This window comes from Halichoeres trimaculatus, unplaced genomic scaffold, assembly GCF_033239565.1.
Source record: "Halichoeres trimaculatus isolate MK-OKI-2021-1 unplaced genomic scaffold, fHalTri1.1 fHalTri1_scaffold_25, whole genome shotgun sequence".
Taxonomy (NCBI): domain Eukaryota; kingdom Metazoa; phylum Chordata; class Actinopteri; order Labriformes; family Labridae; genus Halichoeres; species Halichoeres trimaculatus.
The window spans coordinates 1,135,990-1,159,614 of NW_027437203.1; the positions used below are offsets into that span (position 1 = coordinate 1,135,990).

General features: G+C 45.4%; 1 protein-coding gene across 1 annotated transcript in view; it reads right to left on the reverse strand.

Annotated features, from left to right (window-relative positions):
- Nucleotides 1-23,625, reverse strand: part of LOC141786309 (protein TMEPAI-like) — a 94,939-nt gene that overhangs the window by 38,973 nt on the left and 32,341 nt on the right. The window lies entirely within an intron of this gene.

Below are 23,625 nucleotides of genomic sequence, written 5' to 3' on the forward strand. Positions count from 1 at the left end.
TGGGAGAACGGGTGGCAACACCATAAACATGTTCCACCACCTACCTCCTGAGCATGACCTTAAACTGCATCTGGCAATGAGGCCCTGAATAGGAAACTTTTCACGAGGTTGTCGGGAATAACATCACAATGGAGCTACCCCTTTGTCATTTGCTCCCAGGGACACTCTGGCCTGGAGTGTTAGTACCTGTAAGGGCTCCAGCTATGGATAAATAGCAAACATGCGTGTTGGTACGCTGTGAGGTGGCAGCCCCACCAACCAACTATCCTGCGGAGGGCTAACAACTCACCCAGGAGAAACTCCTCTTGTTACGAAACCAATCAGAAAAAGAAGCCAAACTGCTCAACATGGTAACTGGATATCCGAGAGAACACTCGATATCATTGAGCAGCGACGTGAGGCCCGGCTCCAAGGCGACCTGAGGGAGTATAGGCGACTGAACCGCCAGCGCAATGTGGCCATAGCTGAGGACAGGGAGAAGTTCTGGCAGGCAGAAGCTACGCACCTCGAGTCCGCGGCCCTAAACAACATGAGCTGCGTCTTTAGTCTGCTGTGCCAAGCCCGCAACGGCCCACGCATCAAGTCAGCTTTGGTGAAAGACTCCAACGGCAACCTCATAACAACAGAAACTGACTGCCTGCTGAAGACGGGTGCTGATAGCACCACCGAGTGGCTGACCCACATCTTTAACAAGGTGTGGGAGACAGAGCAGCTTCCGACCGGCTGGACCAGAGGGGTCATCCTGCCCTTCTGGAAACGTAAGGGTGACAGGCTCGTCTGCGGGAACCACCGAGGCATCACACTGCTATCCATCCCGGGCAAGCTCTTCACCAAGATCTTGATCACTCGTGCTGTGCCAGCGATCAGAAGCAGCCGCCGTCCCCAGCAGGCTGGCTTCATGCCCAACCGCTCCACAACGGACCACATCTCCACCGTCCGTCTGCTCATAGAGAAGACCTACGAACTCCGTAAAGATCGGCATCTATACTTAGGATTTGTAGATCTGAAGGCTGCCTTTGACACTGTCTGCCACTCCTCACTGTGGACTATCCTAAAGGCCCTTGGAGCACCACCTAAGATCTTGATCACTCGTGCTGTGCCAGCGATCAGAAGCAGCCGCCGTCCCCAGCAGGCTGGCTTCATGCCCAACCGCTCCACAACGGACCACATCTCCACCGTCCGTCTGCTCATAGAGAAGACCTACGAACTCCGTAAAGATCGGCATCTATACTTAGGATTTGTAGATCTGAAGGCTGCCTTTGACACTGTCTGCCACTCCTCACTGTGGACTATCCTAAAGGCCCTTGGAGCACCACCTAAGATCGTCGCCCTGTTCAAGCTTCTTTACAGCAACGCAGAGAGCTGTGTCCGTGTTAACGGCAGAGACTCCTACTGGTTTCCCATCTCCAGTGGCGTTCGTCAGGGCTGCTTGGCTGCTCCTGATCTTGTCAACTGCATCATCGACCACCTGATGCACAGAGTCTGTGAGCGGGTCCCCAGAGTTTCTTTCGGCAGTTGCCACCTGACTGACCTCGAGTATGCTGATGACACCATCCTGCTCAGCACCTCCTACAGGCAGTTGAAAGTTGCTCTGGGCATATACAGCGAAGAGGCAGAGAAGCTTGGCCTCCATGTGAGCTGGACCAAAACAAAGTTCATGCATGTCGGTGATAGACCAGACCCACCTCCCCTCCAGCTTGGCAATGACATCGTAGAGCCTGTCAAGAACTTTGTGTATCTGGGGTCTACAGTGACAGACAATGGGGACCTAAAACCAGAGATCCTCCGCAAAAGAGCCCTGGCTGCTTCAGCTCTACAGTTTCTCTGGAAACCACTGTGGCGGCACCAGAACATCTCACGCAAGACGGAGCTCCGTATCTACAACTCGGCAGTACTCTCCATCCTGCTGTATGGCTCTGAAACATGGCCCTTAAATAAGACTCTGGCTGCCAGAATAGATGGATTTGATAGCAGGGCTCTCAGAACTATCGAGAACATCAGGTGGCCCCAGCAGGTTTCCAATGAGGTGCTTAGAGCTCGCACATGCCAGCCCAAAGCATCCTGCTTGGCTGCACAGCGCCGCACCCGCTGGATCGGTCATGTCCTCCGCCTTCTTCCTGACCATCCAACAAAAGCCATTCTCTAGTTTGACCCAAGGGTCAAGGTAAACCACGAGGTAAACCCCGCACTCGATGGCTCAACATCATCACTGAAGACCTCAATCAACACGGAGTTACTGTAAAAGATGCAGAGCTGCTGGCCCAAGACCGCCAGTACTGGAAGAAACTGGTTCATCTGGTTGGCTCAATGCACCAGGGTGGGACTCCCCCCCCACAAGTAAAAAGTAAAGTACCACCTAAAGCTGAAACACACGGCCCAATACAACCAGGCTATGATAACACGTGAGGAAGACACGAAAGCTGCGTTAATATCAGTGGAGTTTTTGCCTCTACAAGGGACATGTGGTCGAGCCAAACATCTGAACCCTCTATCAGCATAACCTCTAATCCACACATACAGCATAAGCGCTGTGCAGCCCCATGAAGTGCAGTTCCACTGATTTTGGGTGTGTGCCAATTCACACTGGATGTATCTCTGGAGCTCCATGCAGCACAGCGCAGGGCAGTGCCCATGGCAGCTGGATACCCGAGGTCACAAGATCACAGGACAACCACATATTTCTGCAGGAATCCAACCCATGACAACGTACTTTCATGGTAATTAATTAGCATGTTAAGCTTGTCTGGCCCTTCCTAAACTTCAGCACCTTTAGTACATGCCTTCTCATTTCTGTTGGTGTGTTGGTGTTGGTGTAGAGAAACAATGTGTTGTTATAGAGGTATTTAGTTTTTCACCTGCAAGATTAACTTTTCCTCCTCCAAAACGTCAGATTTCCTCTGGATCTGACCCACTTACTATGTTTACATATCAAGCTTGTGGAGTAGTAATAAATGGTTGGTAAAGTGGCATCCATACTGTGTGGGCAATAAAAATGCTGTTTTTCAGAAACATCAATCACTAATAATAAGTTATTCGTTTTTTACCCAATATTGTCATAAATATTGTTATCGCAAATTTCCTTAAATATTGTGATATGAATATGAGGCTATACCGCCCACCCCAACACCAGATCATATTAAACTTTAGTACAACAAATCAAAAACATGAGTGGAGCAAGACCAGGACAGGTCTGAGGTTTTACAGCCCAACATGAACCATGAGAGGATCATCAATGGGGCAGGCAACCAGGGTACTCCTGGGTCTGTGGCTCCAGTTGCCTGGAGGTCCTGATACAAGCTGTACTAAACACACAGCCGGTGTGTGTTGATGGATGAGAGAGCACACAGTCAGACACAACAGAGCAAAACGTGAGTCTTGGTGGTTGTAGCTAACAGACAGCTTCATCTGGGTAACCAGTGAACTCTCCATCAACAAAGACTCTTCTAGTGTCTCATCCAGGAACTCTTGGTGGGCCTTTTCAGAAGCCTGTTTGGTGGGCTAATGTTGACAGAGGAAGTAAAAGAAAACGATTAGTGATTCAGCAGAAGGACGCTAAAAGAGGAAAAATAATAGGTTGGACATTTCTTACCCTTTTTGGATGGTATCTGTCAGCTTGCGCGGTTTCAGAGGATAATTCCAGCTCCTCTCCTAACAAACAATGGACAGTCTGTTCTCCTGGTTCTAAGCACGCTGCAAACAAGTGATGAAGTATAAAGAGGCCGCCAGTCCGGACAAACAGCAACAAGAGCCCCACACACCAAGAGAAAAGGCTGAGGCAGTAAATGATGTGAAACACTGTGATGACAGAGACCAGTTCTGCAGAGATGTAGGATGTCAGGGGGGAGGGGGGGGGGCTGTGCTTCATCTGACAAAGTGTAAAAATCTTTAACAGATTAGGAGGCTGTGATTCAACCTGGAAGCAGTGCTCTGACAGTCACTAAACAAACGGCTCCATTAGCCCCACTACAAACATCAGCAGAGTCATCCTCGTCTTTATCAGCAGCAACAGAGGAGAGGGCTCCGCAGCAGGACACAAAAGCAGACACACAACACAAACAGAAAGACCAACAGGCAGAATTCCTGCTTCAAATACCCTAACCAAGCACCAAAACCAGGTTTGCAGTGTCTACCAGAGCAACAGCTGACACAGATGGTCAGAAAGGTAACATCATTAAAGAACCTTCATTGACACCAAAGAGACCCCGCAAGAACAGGTCTCAGACCAAAGAGCCAGAAAATAAAAACCTGGAAAAACATGATCCAGCAGAGATGAACACAGCACCAGACTCTGCTGGCTCCAATCAGACAGGCACAACTCAGACACACAGAGACCAGGACAGACAGAGACCCGGGAAGACAGAAGAGAAACAGAAAGAAACCCAGAGAGACACAGGCACGCAGATAGACAGAAAAAGACCTAAAGAGAGACACAGGCAGACAAAGAGATGGAAGGAGACCAAAGAGAGACACGTGCAGAAAGAGAGACAGGAGAAGACCCACAGAGACATGGGCAGACTGAGAGACAGGAGGAACCCAGAGAGAGACCCACAGACAGAGAGACAGGAGTAGACCCAGAGAGACACAGGCAATCAGAGAGACAGGAGAAGACCCAAAGAGACACAGGCAGACAGAGAGAAAGGAGAAGATCTAAAAAGACACATGCAGACAGTGAGACAGGAGAAGACAGAGAGACACAGGCAGACAAAGAGACAGAATGAGAACATGAAAGAGACACAGGAAGACAGAGAGACAGGAGAAGACCCAAAGAGACACAGGCAGACAGAGAGACAGGAGAAGACGCAGAGAGACACAGGCAGACAGAGGGACAGGAGAAGACCTAGAGAGACACAGGCAGACAGATAGACAGGAGGAGACCTGATGAGAGACACAGGCAGACAAAGAGACAGGAGAAGACCTAGAGAGAAACATGCAATCAGAGAGACAGGAGAAGACGCAGATAGACACAGGCAGACAGAGGGACAGGAGAAGACCTAGAGAGACACAGGCAGACAGAGGGACAGGAGAAGACCTAGAGAGACACAGGCAGACAGATAGACAGGAGGAGACCTGATGAGAGACACAGGCAGACAAAGAGACAGGAGAAGACCTAGAGAGAAACATGCAATCAGAGAGACAGGAGAAGACGCAGAGAGTCACAGGCAGACAGAGGGACAGGAGAAGACCTAGAGAGACACAGGCAGACAGATAGACAGGAGGAGACCTGAAGAGAGACACAGGCAGACAAAGAGACAGGAGAAGACCTAGAGAGACACATGCAATCAGAGAGACAGGAGAAGAAGCAGAGAGACACAGGCAGACAGAGGGACAGGAGAAGACCTAGAGAGACACAGGCTGACAGAGAGACAGGAGTAGACCCAGAGAGACACAGGCAGACAGATAGACAGGAGGAGACCTGAAGAGAGACACAGGCAGACAAAGAGACAGGAGAAGACCTAGAGAGACACATGCAGACAGAGAGACAGGAGCAGACCCAGAGAGACACCGGCAGACAGAGAGACAGGAGCAGACCCAGAGAGACACCGGCAGACAGAGAGACAGGAGTAGACCCAGAGAGACATAAGCAATCAGAGAGACAGAAGGAGACCCATAAAGACACAGGCAGACAGAGAGACAGGAGGAAACCCTTACTGTGTGTTCACTCCAAAAGAGGCAAAAGAGGCAAGCATGCAGGAAGTTCATTCATTTTCAATGAGAGCCCAGATTCCTAAGCGACTATAGCGTCTAAAGCGGCTAAAGCGTCAAAAGAGGCACCAGATGAGAAGTTGAGCCTCGGTCAACTCTATTATAATTAGCTATGACGCAGCTCAGCAGCAAACGGTGGCAACCAATCAGAGTAGAGATGTCCTTCGACCGAGCGGGCCTAAGGAACAACACATGTAACTTTGGTTCCTAGTACCGTCTTGGATACAGAAAAGCTCATAAACTGTGTTCGGGCTCACCCTATTCTTTTTACTATCCGCCTTTTTAGCTACTGCAACCAACAACAAAAAATTTGTGTTGCGTAGGTGGTAGATTGTTCTGGTGAGTTCCAAAAAATGTGCACTAATAGCAGAAAATAGCGAAGTGAAGTGTGGTCTGTGGCAAAGACATAGCCTAGCCTAGCATGCTAGCATGTCTTGCGTCATCTGAATGAGATGACACCAGGGCTCCAGACAAACTTTTTTCAGCAACGATCTGAGGTTTACGCCGGGGGCAAAGGTTACTTTTATTACTAGGGGTGTAAATCACCAGTTTCATGACGATACGATACGATTTCGATTCTTTGGACAACGATACGATATTTGCCGATATCACAAAGTCTGTCACGGCACAATACAATACGATACGATTCAGGGGCCTTCGATCGATTTAGGACGATATAATGTCCTCACTGAACACAATCAGCAACATTTCACCTGAGGCAAGAAAGAAATACAAAACAATTTTGATAGTTTTATTACTGAAATGTGGAACGATGTGCTGACCTTTGGGTATGACAGTTTGTAGAGGATTATAGCCATGATCTAATGATCTAATTATGTTTGTAGAGGATTATAGCCATGATCTAATGATCTAATTATGTTTTAAAATTAAAACTGGTTAAATTCAGGTAAGGTGCTTTTTTGCCCCCACAATTACCTTATGGGTCTTACTGTTATACTGTAATGTTTGAAATTTGACCATTTTCTATCAAAACAAAAATTTTAAGCTTTGATTTTAATTAAACCCGAACATTTCTATTGTTCAAAATTAGAACTTTCAACTTAACTAACTTAACATTGATAGTTTTTTTTTTAACTGTGATGCCTGATAACCACAGTTAGTATGTCAGTGTGATCAGACTTTGTTTCACTGTGTAATAGTCCATGTTGAGGAGGAATGACACTAAGCTCTCGCCGTTTCACTTTTTAACTTTATGAAATTTCATGAATCAGTTGCTACAAAATCAAATTATGAGATAACTCACTGCAGTCGTGTGATGATGCACTCCTGTTGTGTGTGCAGCGTGCGTCCTCTGCAGTCAGGTCGACCGTATTTTACCTGGATACAGGAGAGCTATTTTTTGATTGGCCGATATGTCGGGCTCCCTTGTAGCTCTGTGATGCTAACAGCGTCTTGCTACACGTTCGTCTACAGCGGTGTGACTCGGTGGGCGCTAAACAGTACATTTTACAGCAGGAGAAATATCAGGCGTGGCGTGTCAGAGAGTGAAAGTTCAAACGTGTGTCTCATACGCTGAGTGCGTGAGGCTCTAGAGGAAACTTCAGAACGACTCGCGGAACGGACATGTGTGTCCGGTCGGGATTTCAAAATAAGGGCGTACTTTAAAGACCACGATGATGATCGACGTTTAGACTTTCCATCGATGTGATTGGATCATTGCTTAACCAATCGATGTATCGATGTATATCGATGGATCATTACACCCCTATTTATTACCAAACTGTCTCTCGATTGATCCTTCTGGATCCTTCCGTGGATGGCTTTGTACCGGACTGTGCGCTGGGATCTGAACGCACGCCGGTAACCTGGTTTTCACTTGCCTGTTTTGGGCTACCTTTTTACTTCCTTGAGGATTTATCTTTCATTTCTTGTGGATCAATGTCGTTTTGTGTGACAGACTTAAGAGGACCGGAAAAACAGGATGAAAGGACCGTTTAAAATAGTGTGAAGGACAGCTTGTATTTTTTTCGTTAGTTGGGGACTTTTTCATGATTTTGGGTTTATGAACATTGAGATTATTGTTTTATTTTGGTTGTGATTTATTTTGGAGATAGGGGGATATGCATGGGCTGCGCAGGGGTGTAATTTATTGAATAAAAGATTAACATTGAGTCCGGCGCCTGGGTATTTTTCTGTAGGATTGTAGAACACACACACACACACTGTGCAAATGGGCGCTCCTTACCTCCACAGAATTTAAGTATATTTCAAAACTGTAAAAGTTTGATGTCGTGGATAAATCAATATTATCTCCTTTGTAAAATTGCTTCCTGCCTGTCAATCCATTCATGACTGATTAGATGGTGATTTTACATTATGTTCATGCTATGCTTTCATAAGTAGAACAACAGCAAGCAGCTGCCGCTGTGAAGAAGTCCGCTGTGCAGCTAGTGTTGTTTTTGGGGACCTGTTTTAATTTTAGTTTTAGTCTAGTCTTTGTGTCAAACTATTATTTTAGTTTTTATTAGTTTTCACATTTAGTCACATTTAGTCACATTTATACTCCTTTTAGTCAAGTCAAGTTTCAGTTGACTAAAAGTCTGAACGTTTTAGTCTTATTGTAGTCAGAATTATCCATGATTATTTTTGTATAGTTTTAGTAAATGAAAACTGATGACATTTTAGTCTAGTTTTAGTCAATGAAGATTGTACTTTAATCTCATCTCTTTTGAGCAATGCAATTCTACTTAACCCACTTAATTTAGTACAAGTACTCAGTATGGAGTAGATGTAACCAAAATTTTCTCTAAGTCATCCATTTCACAAGTCAAACATGGATATCTTATAATTATATTATTGTTACCTTATAGACTCAAGAATACATTCAATTCTAGACACGGAAGATGCTCTGATTTGAATTTATGTCAGACTTAACTTTGTTTCTTCAGTTGTCATTATACTTTACTATCTGTAGCTCCGTCTTCCACATAATGCTGCGTAAGTGGGGGGATAGAGGAAGTGACGTCGCCTGCATCTGCGCAGTGCGACCTGACGCAGCCGCTGAACTGAGACCCAGGAAATGGAAATGATACAAGATAAAAGTGATTTTAAATAAGGCAATGACATTACGTCCCATATCGTTTTGGTTAACGAAAATGAAGACGTATATCAGGGCTGCAACTAACGATTATTTTTAGTGTCGACTAATCTATCGATTATTTTTTCGATTAGTCGATTAATCACGATTATTTTAAATTTTAACCTAATTTGTCCTTTAAAATGTGCAGACCTTTAAAATTCAAACTGTCAAACTCTCCTCTGATTGGTCAGCCATGTGTCATGTTTGTTTTTTTGTTTGTCTTTATTTCATTCAAGATGACATAAAAAAAATATAAGTACTTGGCTATACAAAAAAATAAATAGGCTAAATCTCAAAATGAATGAAGCAGGTAACAGGGAAATGAAGTTGTTGTATGCAGTGTTGGACAGACCGCTTATTAGTGACTTTGGGCTTGTTTTCAATTGTTTATTTGCGTATTGGGGCTTACTTTGCTCTCTGTATGATCCCGTCTGGCTATCTCCCAGCTCTCCATAACAACGCGTTTAGTTTCGTTTCTCTACAGGCGCTACTTCCACTTCGCTCATGCGCACTCCGGCCCTCCTCCTCCCCGCTGGGTGTTATCAGTGCAGTGTGAGCTTGAGAGTGAGAGCTCCTTCACATAAATGTCCTCTCTTTTCAAAAGACACTAGTTTGTGACTCAGATCCTGAAAAACTGTCTGTAACAGAGAGTGAAGGAGACTCTCTAAATCACATAATCAGACGCTAAACTCTAGGAGCTATCAGTCTGTCCAAGCCGGAGATGCAGAGCCTCCGTCAGCGCACAGCGCTCTCTTGGAGTGGAGTTTTTCCTCATCAATATTCCTCACGTATGAACTTAGTAGGGTTGTGAAAGGTAAACCGATGCAACCGGATATCCGGTTTGACAAGCGAGAGATACGGCTGCATCGGTAAAAGCCTCATTAATCGATACAAATCTGCTATGAATCCTTGGATGAATTGATTGTGCAGACAACAGCCGGGTATCGCGAGACTAGCAACCGGTTGATAGTGTGTTTCTCTAAACAACGCGAGAGCCGGGACTGACCGCGAAGCGAGTTCCGTGCATGCTCTGTAGCTTACCTTAACAGACGAGGATGGATGCACATGTTAGCAGCAAGAGCGAGTCAGCACGAAAGATTGACAACACAACTGGAAAACAAAAATCGAAAGCTTGGAATGTTTTTGGATTCTACAAGAAGGAAGGACAACTCGACAAAAGCCACGCCATTTGTAAGATGTGTAGAGCAGCTTTGAAGTACACTGGCAGCACAACAAATCTTGACCAGCATGCAACGAGAAAACGCAGAGACGAGTATGACGAACTTCTCAAGCCCCATAACAAGCAGCAGGAGCATGCTGCTAATGCAACTACTACGCAGCGGATGACGGGTAACGTTATCTCTAACTTTTACGGACAATTTGGCCACAATTCAGCATGAGCTAAAGACATAACGGCATCAATAACCCTTTTTATTGCTAAGAGCCTATGTCTGTACAATATAGTGGAGGGGGAAGGATTTTGGGACTTGGTTCATACGTTAGAGCCCAGGTACAAGATCCCGTCGAGGCAGCATATCACCAACACATGCATGCCAACGTTGTATGCTCAAGTGAAGGACCAAGTTGAGAAAGAATTGGCACATGCTGAGGGGGTTGCCGTTACAACCGATGCCTGAACTTCATGTTCCACTGAGTCTTACATATCGATAACACTCCACTACATCTCTCCAGATTGGAAATTAAATATGCATGTCTTACAAACCAGGGCATTTAAAGGATCCCACACTGGGAAAAACATTGTGTTGACTGGAGCCTTCTTGATAAAGATCCAGCCCTGGTGACGGATAATGCCACAAATGTGGTGTTAGCCGGAGTGGAAGCAGAGATAACCCCTCACCTCATGTGCTTTGCACACACTATAAACCTCGCCACACAGAAAGCCTTCAAACTTGACACAGTAGCAAGGTTACTGGGAAGAGTGAGGAAAGTGGTTGCCTTTTTTCACCGCAGTGTGGGGGCAGCAGAAATCCTACAAGAGAAACAGAAACAACTAGCATTGCCTTCACATAAACTCATCCAAGATGTGTCCACCAGGTGGAACAGCTCCCAGGACATGCTTGAACGCTTTTTGGAGCAACACCCTGCCGTTTCTGCAGCACTCATGTCCAGGGATCTCAGAAAAGGAGAAGAGGTGAACACACTCAAGGACAAAGACTTCTGTGACATTGAAGACATTGTCAAGCTGATGGCACCGGTCAAACTTGTGACCACCAGCATGTCTGAAGACAAGTGACCCACACTGTCAGTGATTCTACCTGTTAAGGCAAAGCTTAAAAAGAACTTTGAACCATCAGATGAAGACTCTGTGTTAATCAGAGAGATGAAGCAGGTGTTCAAGAATGACCTGGAGAAACGCTACACAGGCTTGGATGATCTCTTCCGCACTGCAGCAGCTCTGGTACCCTGGTTCAAGTCCCTGCCCTTCCTCAGTGACCATGATGCTGAGAGGACATTCAGAAGCATATCAGCAGAAGCAACATCCCTGCATAATGAGGTAAATCCCACAACACACTGTCAAAAGACAAATTACAATGCATTATATCAGTTACAGTCTGCTGTGCTTCATTGCTGTAACCAGATTTATTCTGACTACTGTTACTGTTTCTTTGATTATGCACACTGCATTTAGCCATAATAATTTTATTTTTATTTCTAGGCAACCGGGGATTCTCTTCAGAGAGGTCCAGTGCAGAATGATCCATGTCAGACTGAACCTGCAAATGAAGATCTGGGCATCCACATTGATACACCTCAGACCCAAGATGAGCCTACAGGTTTGTGTGTTTTACAACTTTTGATCAAGAAATAGTTGATGTGATGTATATGGTGAGAGAATCTGCACGTAAAGAAAGAGTTAAATAATAATCGTGATTGATTATTGATAGAATAGAATAGAATAGAAAATACTTCATTTATCCCCGAGGGGAAATTCAGGAGTCACCGCAGCATTTAAGAAAACAAAAGTAAGAAAGAGTATAGAAAGGGCAAAAAGGTCCATAAGAAATTAGATGACGACATCCCGTCCACCACTCATCCACCACTCTCCAGCCCAGCCAGTCTCCACCTCCACAGGGTCCAGGACTGAGCCTCCCCAGAAGTCTGTTCAGTCTCTGTCTCCTGGATCCTGTCTGCTCACAGCAGGCGAAGCTCCTCCAATGTCAGCTCCGTCAGCCACGTCCATGAACAGCACGATGCCGCTGGGTTAGCACAGCTAGCTCGTCCATCCCCCGGGGCTAGATCCCACGTTCCCAACAACGATGGATGGAAGGACAGGTCCACGTCGTCACCTCCCAGCTCACATCCGAGAACCAGCACGTTGTCCTCCTCCTCAGCTTGAGGGAAATCATCAAGCCTTACCCTAGTTAGCATTGACATGCTACAGGCTGCTAACAGCTAATTTCGCATGTAAACAATGCAGCCATGGTTACATGTAGGATCTCCAGACAAACACAGGAGAAAAGTAGTAAAAAATATCGCCAAAGCCACAAAAAGTTTGGTGTCCGTGACCGACAATGAACCATACAAAGTGATGATCCACTCCAAATACAAAGATGACAAAAAGAGACGAAGAAATTACAAGAAACGGACAAAGAAGAGAGAGCTGCTGCAACAGGCAGCTACTTGGACAGCGCCTGTGATGGTGATGATAATGATGGTGATAATGATACAACTTTTAAATATGTGCACCAGAGTGCCTTCATACATTAAATCTGAACATTAGATGAAAATTTATTCATAAAATGGTAAAGCCAGTTGAAAATAAACCACAGTTATTGCAAACATAGCAAGTAATAAATGGTAATTGTTTTCTATTTCAGATGATAAACCTCCTTGTAAAAAGAAGAAGATGTCAGCACTGGACCAGCTGTTGGGAGAAGACTTTAAAGAGAGGGTGGAAGCTAGAACTGTAAGAGACCAGGCCAATGAGGAAATCAAGAGGTACCGAGATTGTGATCCTTTGCCCCTGAAAAAAAACCACTACAGTGGTGGAAAGAGCAGCAGGACTTGCCACTTCTGTCATCTCTGGCTAAAAGATATCTGTGTATACCTGCCACCAGTGTGGAATCTGAAAGGGTTTTCAGCACTGCGGGAGATATCGTTTCCACAAAACGCAGTCTGCTCAAACATGAGCGCGTTGATCAATTGATTTTCCTTAAGAAAAATCTGTCATCCAAGAAAGATGAGGACAGTGATTATGATGAATAAAAAATATAGGGCATAAGAAGTGAACTACTTCACTGTGCATCAGTAAGATTTAACCTGCCACATGTGAATGTGAAAATGCAGGACAGCACTTTTGTTCAGATTACATTCCAAAATCAAAAAGCAGCAATTTCATTTCCTTTATACTAAGATTTATTTTCTTTAATACTGTATATAAATCCCTTGTGTTATTTCAATCATATAAAGCACATATGTTAAGTCAATCTTAATTTAACATTGACTAATTAAACCAGTGTTGTGAATCCTTATTCTAGGGCTGCTGCTTAATGTTTTCAGTTGGTAATTTCTTTACTTTTAAATGTTGCACCTTTGTTACCTACCTCTAGTGTTCGAAACACTGCTCAGGTTGAACTGTTGCATTGTTGCTATTGTAGCCCACTTCTGGAGTTCAAAGACTTGACCAAATAAGCAATTTAGTTATGGTATTTTGAGAATGGGATTGTTCACTTATCCAGCCTAACAGCATTTAGTTGCACCAATTTGGCAAAGTGTGTGCAACTTTTGAAGAAAGTTGTCATCTGAGGAGCTTTGCACTATTTATTTATTTTTTATTATTGATTGAAGTGAAGGCCAATACTTCTGTTCTTTTTTCAATATATATATTTTAATATTTTCTCATTTTTGTATTGATCCCATCAAAAAAGAACGATCATTCAGCAAGTCTTTTTGGTCTATTTTATGAAAATAAATACTTTTGACATGGGATTCTTTTGTTGTTTGTCATTTTATCTTATACTTACCAGTGCCTTACAGCATCCTTGAGGATAACTGTGGTCTTTTAAAATTTAAAAATACTTTAAAAGATAACTTTTATAAAATTTGCTTCTTTTTTATAATGTAAGATTTATGTACACATCAACAAATGTAAACCGTAGAGTTGTATGTGATCGATTCGTATCATCCCTACACCGTATAGAATTGCATCGAATCGTTCTGGTTTTAAATATATTGTTTTTGAATCGAATCGTTACCTGTGTATCTAGATGTGTATCGAATCGTCTATCTTAAAGAGATGTGCAACCCTAGAGCTTAGTGATCTTTTCCCATAAAAGTATCCAATAACACAGCACCTCATGCTGTGAACTGAAGTTACAAATCAGTATTACCCCCTGGTATTTGATTTCACCATGTGACAACGACAATAAAAACAATAATACAACGCGTCGACTATTAAAATTTGCATCGATGATTTTTTTTCGTCAACGTCGACTAATCGTTGCAGCCCTAACATATATTAGCAGAGTTTTCATCTTGTAAACCACATGTAGTCCCGTTTTTATTCGTCAACAATATTACATGATATATCTAATTATAGTTTTAGTCACATGACCACCTTTCACATCCCGTCTCCTCCCGTTTCCGTCACGTGATAAAGGTTTGTTGACGTTGATATTTAGTCATAATTTTCGTTGACTGAAGCAACACTATGTGCAGCTCCTTTAAATGACAAGCGCGATTTCACTCTGATGTCAGTCACGTGACGAGCAGCCAAGGCGGCTAAGATATTTAGCCGCTTTGGCTGCTGTCCGCTTTCTCGGGCATGCTTGCCGCTTTTGCATCTTTTGCCTCTTTTGGTGTGAACGCCGGGTAAAAGAGACACATGCAGACAGAGAGACAGGAGAGGACAGAGAGACACAGGCAGATAGAAAGACAGGAGGAGACTTGGAGTGAGACACATGCAGACAGAGAGACAGGAGGAGACCCGGAGAGAGACAGACGGACAGAGAGACAGGAGAAGACAGAGAGACACAGGCAGACAGAGAGACAGGAAACCGCAAAGAGACACATGCAGACAGAGAGACAGGAGAGGACAGAGAGACACATGCAGACAGAGAGAAAGGAGAGGACAGAGAGACAGACAGACAGAAAGACAGGAGGAGACCCGGGGAGAGACACATGCAGACAGAGAGACAGGAGGAGACCCAGAGAGACACAGGCAGACAGAGAGACAGAGAGAAGACCCAGAGAGACACAGGCAGACAGAGAGACAGAGAGAAGACCCAAAGAGACACAGGCAGACAGAGACAGGAGGAGACAGAGGCACACAGAAAGAAAGGAGGGGACAGGCAGAAAGAGAGACCGGAGTGATTACGGCAGGACTAAGTCTCTATGACAACACCATGCTGGGTTTCAAAGTTTAGTAGTGAGAAGAGATAAAATACAGCGATCTGTGTTTTTCTCTGCTAAAAATGATTTCTGTGATTAATTTTGTGGTGATGGTGTACACTGGAGCCTAACTTTCTGACAGAGGGTGTTGAGGGAGTGCAATTAAAACAGATTCTCCTTAGAGTATCTTTGAAGGGAGACCAACAACAGAGTGTGTGTCATTTCTGAGCCTGAACAACAAAACATGTGGGATAAGTGAGGAGGAGGAGGAAGGAGAAGCCAGGGGGTCTGTCTGTCTCTATGCAAGTGCCTCTGCCCTGTGTGTATCTGTGTCATAATCTCCCTATCAGATCAGGATTTAACGATGATCTGGAGCTGTTTGAGGAGGACAAATCCTGCGCAAAGTCTTTAATCAACAGGCTCTTTCTGAACCTGACACCGAGCCAGAAGGCTTGAACCCTTTCAAGTGTTGACTCAACAAATCCATCTGCAGGGAAATAAGTGTCGGGTAGTCCGTCTCCTATGGTGTCATCTTGCTGAACGATCTCTGTTGTTGTCTCACTGCTCACTGGGCGTCGGTGGCACAGTTGGAGAATGCGCTTGGTCGGTGATCGGAAGGTTGCAGGTTCAAGCCCAGCTCTGGGTGACACATGGCGATGTGTCCTTGGGCAAGACACTTAACCCCAAGTTGCTCCCACTGCTGCGTCAGTGGTGTGTGAATGGGTATGAAAGGGCGTGACTGTGTTAGATGTACTGATGGATAGCTGTCATAGTAAAGATTGGATCCATCAGTGAGTGAATGTGAGAGCGAATGGGTGAGGATGGGTAAGTGTGACCTGTGGTGTACAGCAGCTTTGAGTGGTCTGTGACTAGAAAAGCGCTATATAAGCTCAAGTCCATTTACCATTTACCATTTACCACTCTACTGGTCTGGCAGTGTACTGTAGTCACCTTTATTTTTTTCTCCATACACCACTTGATTGACAGTAGAATCTGCCAGGGTCTTAGGCCCCCCGGTGAACACTGAGACATATGGGCCACAGGAACCATGTAGTTCCTGGGAATAATTTACCAGGAACTACAACTTTCTGGACCTTCTGGTTGAAAAGCATTTTTATACATGAGGTCAAAGTCTATGTGTGACGCGTATGGCTCGCATCAGCATCATATGTAACTGTTTTTATATAGATGGATATCCCTCAGTTCAGGTCGGCACAGACCACAGATAGAAAACTCCTGTGGACTTCAGGACCTCATGACTGAGTTATCCTCTTAAAGGACTCTGAGATGGAGGGATTTTAGGGACTTCGGGGACTGGAATGACGGAGGCAGTTCAGTTTAGAGATAATAAGAGTTTGAAAGTGAAACGCTAAAAAGCATGATGAACCAATGAGCAGCTCGGTGACAAACAGCTCTTCCTCTGTGTGTAATTTCATCGCATCTGTTTGTCATAACTCATTTTTATCTGCTCAGTGTTTTTTTTCTTCTTTTTTTTTACCACAATTCATAACTGGTCTCGATCTTGGAGAAAGATGGCTCCTCTGCAGCCGCATATGCTTGTGTGGCGTTTCTTCTCCTGCTATGACTCACTGTCTCTCCACAGAGATGGACTGTCCTTCTATTCTAGTCGCTTCTTTTCCGTCTCTCTTCCACTCTTTTTGTCACACTCCTCTCACTCACTTCCACCCCGACTCTTTATTCATCGGTTTGGTGCTGAATCTTAATCCTTCCATCCTTTTCTCTCATCATTCACTGCATTCCTCTTATCCCAGCCTCCTCCATATCCCACCTCTTCTCTTTCACTTCACTCTGAGCACTTCTGTCATCACCTCCTCATTGTCTCCCACCTCCTCTCTGTCTCCCACTTTTTCCTTCTCTTCCACTCTCTCCGACTGTCAGATGACAGGGTGTAAACATGTCTTCCACATGTGGTTTCGTTGTGCCAAACCAACAGAGCAAAACAACCACGCTTAAATTTTTCAATAGGCTTCACCAGATGACTAGCGCCTCTTTCCTACTTCCTGCTTCGCTCCTGCTTTTTCTCCCCTTGGGTTGAGATGCTTCACAACCATGGAGTAATGCCTTGCAGGCAGGATTAGAGAAGGGGAGAGAGAAATAGTAAAGAGGAAGGAAGAGAGACACAAAGATGAAGACTGTGAAAGTGAGACAGGAAATAAAAAAGTGTGAGACATACAGTGTAGCAGTGTCAGTGCAAAGGAGAAAGGAGTCGAGCGTATATGCAGAGAAAAATGCATGGTAAAGAGAGGTATGTGTGGAAGAAAACAAAAAGCCCTATCAGAAACTTTCTCTCTGCCAAACACTTGGCTGTGACCGCAGGCTGAACTCAGGAGTGGTGCTGAGCAACAGCTGCTGACAGAGGAGGCTATAAAAAAGGAAAAGATGCCGCAGATGAGGAAGCAGGCAGACCAGGTGCAGGGCAAGCAGAGGTTCTCTAAAGCCCCATTTCTACCAAGCAGTGCGGTTAGGTTAGGTTCAGTACAGTTTGGCACAGTTTGGTAAAGTTAACCCTGATCCCATTTGCGTTTCCACAGCAAACTATGCCCTCTTGTGGAGGGTGGCGTGTAGTCGGATGCCGAAAGCTGTTAAACAGTAGCATGACGCAGTAGCAGCGTCACACAGTTTACCCTGCTAATAAATTAAAAAAAAAAAAAAACGCAACACAGTAAACAAAAAGCATAGATGGAAGACATGCAGCATTCCATTCTCTCTGTGATTGGCATTCAGCCCTTTGATACAAAGTGCAATCAAGCTTTGTTTCAGAGAAGTCTGTGAGCCGCCAGGAGAAATGCAGCCGCTGTCAGGGTAAGTGACGATTTTTGAGACCAATCAACTGTCCGCAGTGTGTTGCTCCACTTTCCTAGAGCGGATCAGTTCACTCTGGCACCCATACGAAAGGGTCCCAAAAACTAGGATGGCTTGTCTCGGTTATTGAGGGATCTGTCCTGCAATAAAGTCAGTGGAAACGCCACAAAATGTGTGCCGTACCGAGTTGGTCTGCTTAGTGGAAAAACGCTTAAGTCAGTGGTTCTCAAATGGGCGTCCATGAGGGCACTCCAGGGGGCACATCACGGAAAAAGTTTGAGAGCCACTGCTCTTAATAACGGTGCTGCTGGTTCAGAGATAGACAAGATGTCTCAGGCTTTCACAGGGATGGGGGAGATATAAATAGACCCTAGGAAGCAGGGGGGAGACGGCGGGTTCAAACTGAGGGTGCAAACAGAGGGACAGATAGTGAAATGTGAAAAGCAGCTCATGGCTCACAAAAACGTACAAAACTCCCATCCATCTAGACGCTGCACCAAAAAAGAGACAGTCTAATACTCTCAGCAGCCAGGGAAGCTGGGAGGTCAAGGAAAGATGTGAGCTCGCTCTGAGAAGACTGCTGCTGCTCCATGGATTAAATAAGTTAGTGATACAGTTGATTTTAAAAATAAACACCACAAAATGCACTAACATCTAGTTGAGAGCTGCACTAACATCCAGGAGAGAGCTGCACTGATATCCAGTTGAGAGCTGCACTAACATCTAGGTAAAAGGTGCACTAACATCCAGGTGTGTGCTGCACCGATATCCAGGTTAGAGCTCGATGATATCCAGGTAAGACCAGCACCAACATCCAGGTGAGAGCTGTACCAACATCCAGGTGAGAGCTGCACCAACATCCAGGTGAGAGCTGCACTAACATCAGGGTGAGACCTGCACCTATATCTAGGTGAGACCTGCACCAACATCCAGGAAAGAGCTGCACCAACATCCAGGTGAGAGCTCCACTAACATCCAGGTAAGAGCTGCACTAACATCCAGGAGAGAGCTGCACTGATATCCAGGTAAGAGCTGTACTTAGATCCAGGAGAGAGCTGAACCAACATCCAGGATTGACCTGCACTGATATCCAGGTAAGAGCTGCACAAACATCCAGGAGAGAGCTGCACTGAAATTCAGCTGAGAGCTGCACTAACATCCAGGTGAGACCTGCACCTATATCCAGGTGAGACCTGCACCTATATCCAGGTGAGACCTGCACCAACATCCAGGAAAGAGCTGCACCAACATCCAGGTGAGAGCTGCACCAACATCCAGGAAAGAGCTGCACCAACATCCAAGTGAGAGCTGCACCAACATCCAGGTGAGAGCTGCACCAACATCCAGGAAAGAGCTGCACGAATATCCGGAGAGCTTCACTGATATCCAGGTAAGAGCTGCACTAACATCCAGGTGAGACCTGCACTGATATCCAGGTGAGAGCTGCACTTATATCCAGGAGAGAGCTGCACCGATATCCAGGTAAGTGCTGCACTGATATCCAGTCAGGCGCTGCACTGACATGCAGGTAAGAGCTGCACTAACACATAGGAAAGAGCTGCACTAACATCCAGGTGAGTGCTGCACTTACATCTAGATGAAAGCTGCACAGATATCCAGGTAAGAGCTGCACCAACATCCAGGTAAGTGTTGCACTGACAGGTAAGAGCTGCACTAACATCCAGGAAAGAGCTGCACTAACATCCAGGTGAGAGCTGCACCAACATCCAGGTGAGACCTGCAACAACATCCTGATGAGAGCTGCACCAACATCCAGGTGAGAGCTGTACCAACATCCAGGTGAGACCTTCACCAACATCCAGGTGAGAGCTGCACCGACATCCAGGAGAGAGCTGCACTGATATCCAGTTAAAGGGTGCACTGATATCCAGATTGAGCTTGATGATATCCAGGTAAGACCAGCACCAACATCCAGGTAAGAGCTGCACTAACATCCAGGAGAGAGCTGCACTGATATCCAGGTAAGAGCTGTACTTAGATCCAGGAGAGAGCTGAACCAACATCCAGGATTGACCTGCACCGATATCCAGGTAAGAGCTGCACAAACATCCAGGAGAGAGCTGCACTGAAATCCAGCTGAGAGCTGCACTAACATCAGGGTGAGACCTGCACCTATATCTAGGTGAGACCTGCACCAACATCCAGGAAAGAGCTGCACCAACATCCAGGTGAGAGCTCCACCAACATCCAGGAAAGAGCTGCACTAACATCCAGGTGAGAGCTGCACCAACATCCAGGTGAGAGCTGCACCAACATCCAGGAAAGAGCTGCCTCAACATCCAGGTGAGAGCTGCACCAACATCCAGGAAAGAGCTGCACCAACATCCAGGTGAGAGCTGCACCAACATCCAGGAAAGAGCTGCACTAATTCAGGAGAGAGCTTCACTGATATCCAGGTAAGAGCTGCAATAACATCCAGGTGAGACCTGCACTGATATCCAGGTGAGACCTGCACTTATATCCAGGAGAGAGCTGCACCGATATCCAGGTAAGTGCTGCACTGATATCCAGGTAAGTGCTGCACTGATATCCAGGTAAGTGCTGCACTGATATCCAGGTTAGTGCTGCACTGATATCCAGTCAAGTGCTGCACTGATATGCAGGTAAGAGCTGCACTAACACATAGGAAAGAGCTGCACTCACATCCAGGTGAGTGCTGCACTTACATCTAGTTGAGAGCTGCACTGATATCCAGGTAAGAGCTGCACCAACATCCAGGTAAGTGCTGCACTGACAGGAAAGAGCTGCACCAACATCCAGGTGAGAGCTGCACCAACATCCAGGAAAGAGCTGCACTAATTCAGGAGAGAGCTTCACTGATATCCAGGTAAGAGCTGCACTAACATCCAGGTGAGACCTGCACTGATATCCAGGTGAGACCTGCACTTATATCCAGGAGAGAGCTGCACCGATATCCAGGTAAGTGCTGCACTGATATCCAGGTAAGTGCTGCACTGATATCCAGGTAAGTGCTGCACTGATATCCAGGTAAGAGCTGCACTAACACATAGGAAAGAGCTGCACTAACATCCAGGAAAGAGCTGCACTAACATCCAGGGGAGAGCTGCACTAACATCCAGGGGAGAGCTGCACTATTATCCAGACGAGAGCTGCACTAACATCCAGATCAGAGCTGCACTAACATCCAGGTGAGAGCTGCACTAACATCCAGATGAGAGCTGCACTAACATCCAGGTGAGAGCTGCACAAACATTCAGGTGAGATGTGCACCAACATCTAGGTAACGACTGCACTGATATCCACGTTAGAGCTTGATGATATCCAGGTTAGAACAGCACCAACATCCAGGAGAGAGCTGCACTAACATCCACAGGCATTTGTAGTCTGCGTTATGAAATCTTCATGAGTCAAGTAGTGTAGCAACACAAGACATCAACTTCCTTGTCTTTGCTTTCTTTACCTTTCTGATTCTTTTCCTCTTCTGTTTTGTTGTTTCTTCTATGATTCTCTGTCAGACTGTTTTCCACCTACACCACCCTCTTTCTTCCATCTTATTTCTCTGTGGAGGCACCACTTGGGCAGTTCAGCTCATGGTTAAAACCGTGAATTTAAAAAAACCCTCCTGACTCCTTGAGGTGAAGATCTATTTGGCAACACAAAGGCTACATGTAAGCAGAGCATTAGATGAGTTGATGAGTGTGGCTCCTTCCTTCTAAGAGGCAGGAGTTAGGTGAGGATCATGGTGAGTTCCCACTCTCACCTGTTTCTTAAGATTTTAAGGAGATCATTTTACTATCTGCTGTTTATTCTGGGTCAGAATCAAGGCCTTTCTGCTGCCATTTCACACAACACACTGTGGATTGACACTGTGTGTGTGTGTGTGTGTGTGTGTGTGTGTGTGTGTGTGTGTGTGTGTGTGTGTGTGTGTGTGTGTGTGTGTGTGTGTGTTTGTGTGTGTCAGCTATAAAAGAAATCAGACAGAACTGGTGAAGAGGGCCTGGTCTTGCTGTTTCTGTGTAAGGCTAAAACACACCGTGCTTGAGCTCCTAGTCGGGGAGTGAGCGAGCTGAGCAGACACTTAGAGCTGTAACAGACTCACTGAGGAAGGCAATTTTGCTTTTAAAATGGGAGTTCCAGCCACCCACTCACACACATCCACAGATACAATTCATCATGGAAAGCAGGTTCCTTACGAGGAGCCATAAACTCTTCCCATTAAGATTCCTGTCTCATGAAAATAAAATTGCTTTAAATGGGTATTGCGGGGTGCTGCATAGCCGGCTGTTTATGGAAAGAACCATTATTACCATCCCAAAGGCACTGCATTTTTGACAACCAAAAATTTAGAGGCTGTAACTTTCCAGGATTTATGGATGCCTCTCTCACGTCAATGTGCAGGTGTGCAACACTCTGATCCCAGTTCTTTTAGTGAGGCCTAACCTGATGTAGACCTGGGTTGTAGGTGATCTGCTGGGTTAATCTGGCAGACAGATGGGGCAGTCTGTGGGTAAGCAAGGGTAGGTGGCAACCCTGTACGGCAGTAGTGCAGGGACGGCACTAGGCTGGGCCAGGCCAGATGCTGTGACTATGACCCATATCAATAATTCACACATAGGATCTCCATGCTGCAAAGAGCAGGGCCCCCAATCATCATTAGCAATGCGAGCCAGGAGCCACATTAGCTTCCTGCAGGAGGCCAAGCATAAAGATTAGAGACACGATGAGCAGAGAGCCTCTCGGCTGGGCTGAAACCTAAAATAGAATAGAATAGAATAGAATAGAATAGAATAGAATAGAATAGAAAATACTTCATTGAGCCCCCAGGGGAAATTCAGGAGGAGTCACAGCAGCGATCAAGAAACAAAAGTGAGAAAGTGTATAGAAAGTACAAAAAGCTCCATAAGGGTTGGGTTAACCCTAACCCACCTCCACAGGGTCCAGGACTGAGCTTCTTCATCAGTCTGTTTAGTCTCTGTCTGCTGGATCATGTCAGCTCACAGCAAGTGAAGTTCTTCCAATGTAGCACTAATGTGCTGGGTTAGCACAGCTAGCTCGTCCATCTTATTGGCGATAGATCTTACATTCTCATTAACGATGGATGGAAAGACATGTCCATGTTGTCACTTCTTAGCTCACACCTGAGAACCAGCACGTTGTCCTCATCTCCTTCTCCTCACCTTATGAGAAATCATCAGGCCTTGCACCAGTTAGCACTGGCATGCTACAGGCTGCTAACAGCTGAGTTCACATGTAAACAATGCAGCTATGGTTACATGTAGGATCTCCAGATAAACACAGGAGCAAAAATAGTAAAAACATCACTGAAGACAAAACCAGTTTGGTGTCCATGGTAGGGCTGCACAATTATCGCAATGTCAGCACATGCAATTACGTAATCGCAAAAGAGGTTATCGCAATCACAATGTCAGCACATGCAATTCAGATTTTTCTCCATGATAACCAAGCAAGTCTGTAGACCCATCATGACACAACTTTTTTTATTAAATCGCAAGCACAATCGCAATCACAATATTGTCTACCTAATCGCAAATCGCACCTTTTGCCCAAATCGTGCAGCACTAGTCCATGGCCAACAAATGAGCAATACCAAGAAATGATCCACTCCAAATACAGAGATGACAAAAAAAGAGACTAAAAAATGACAT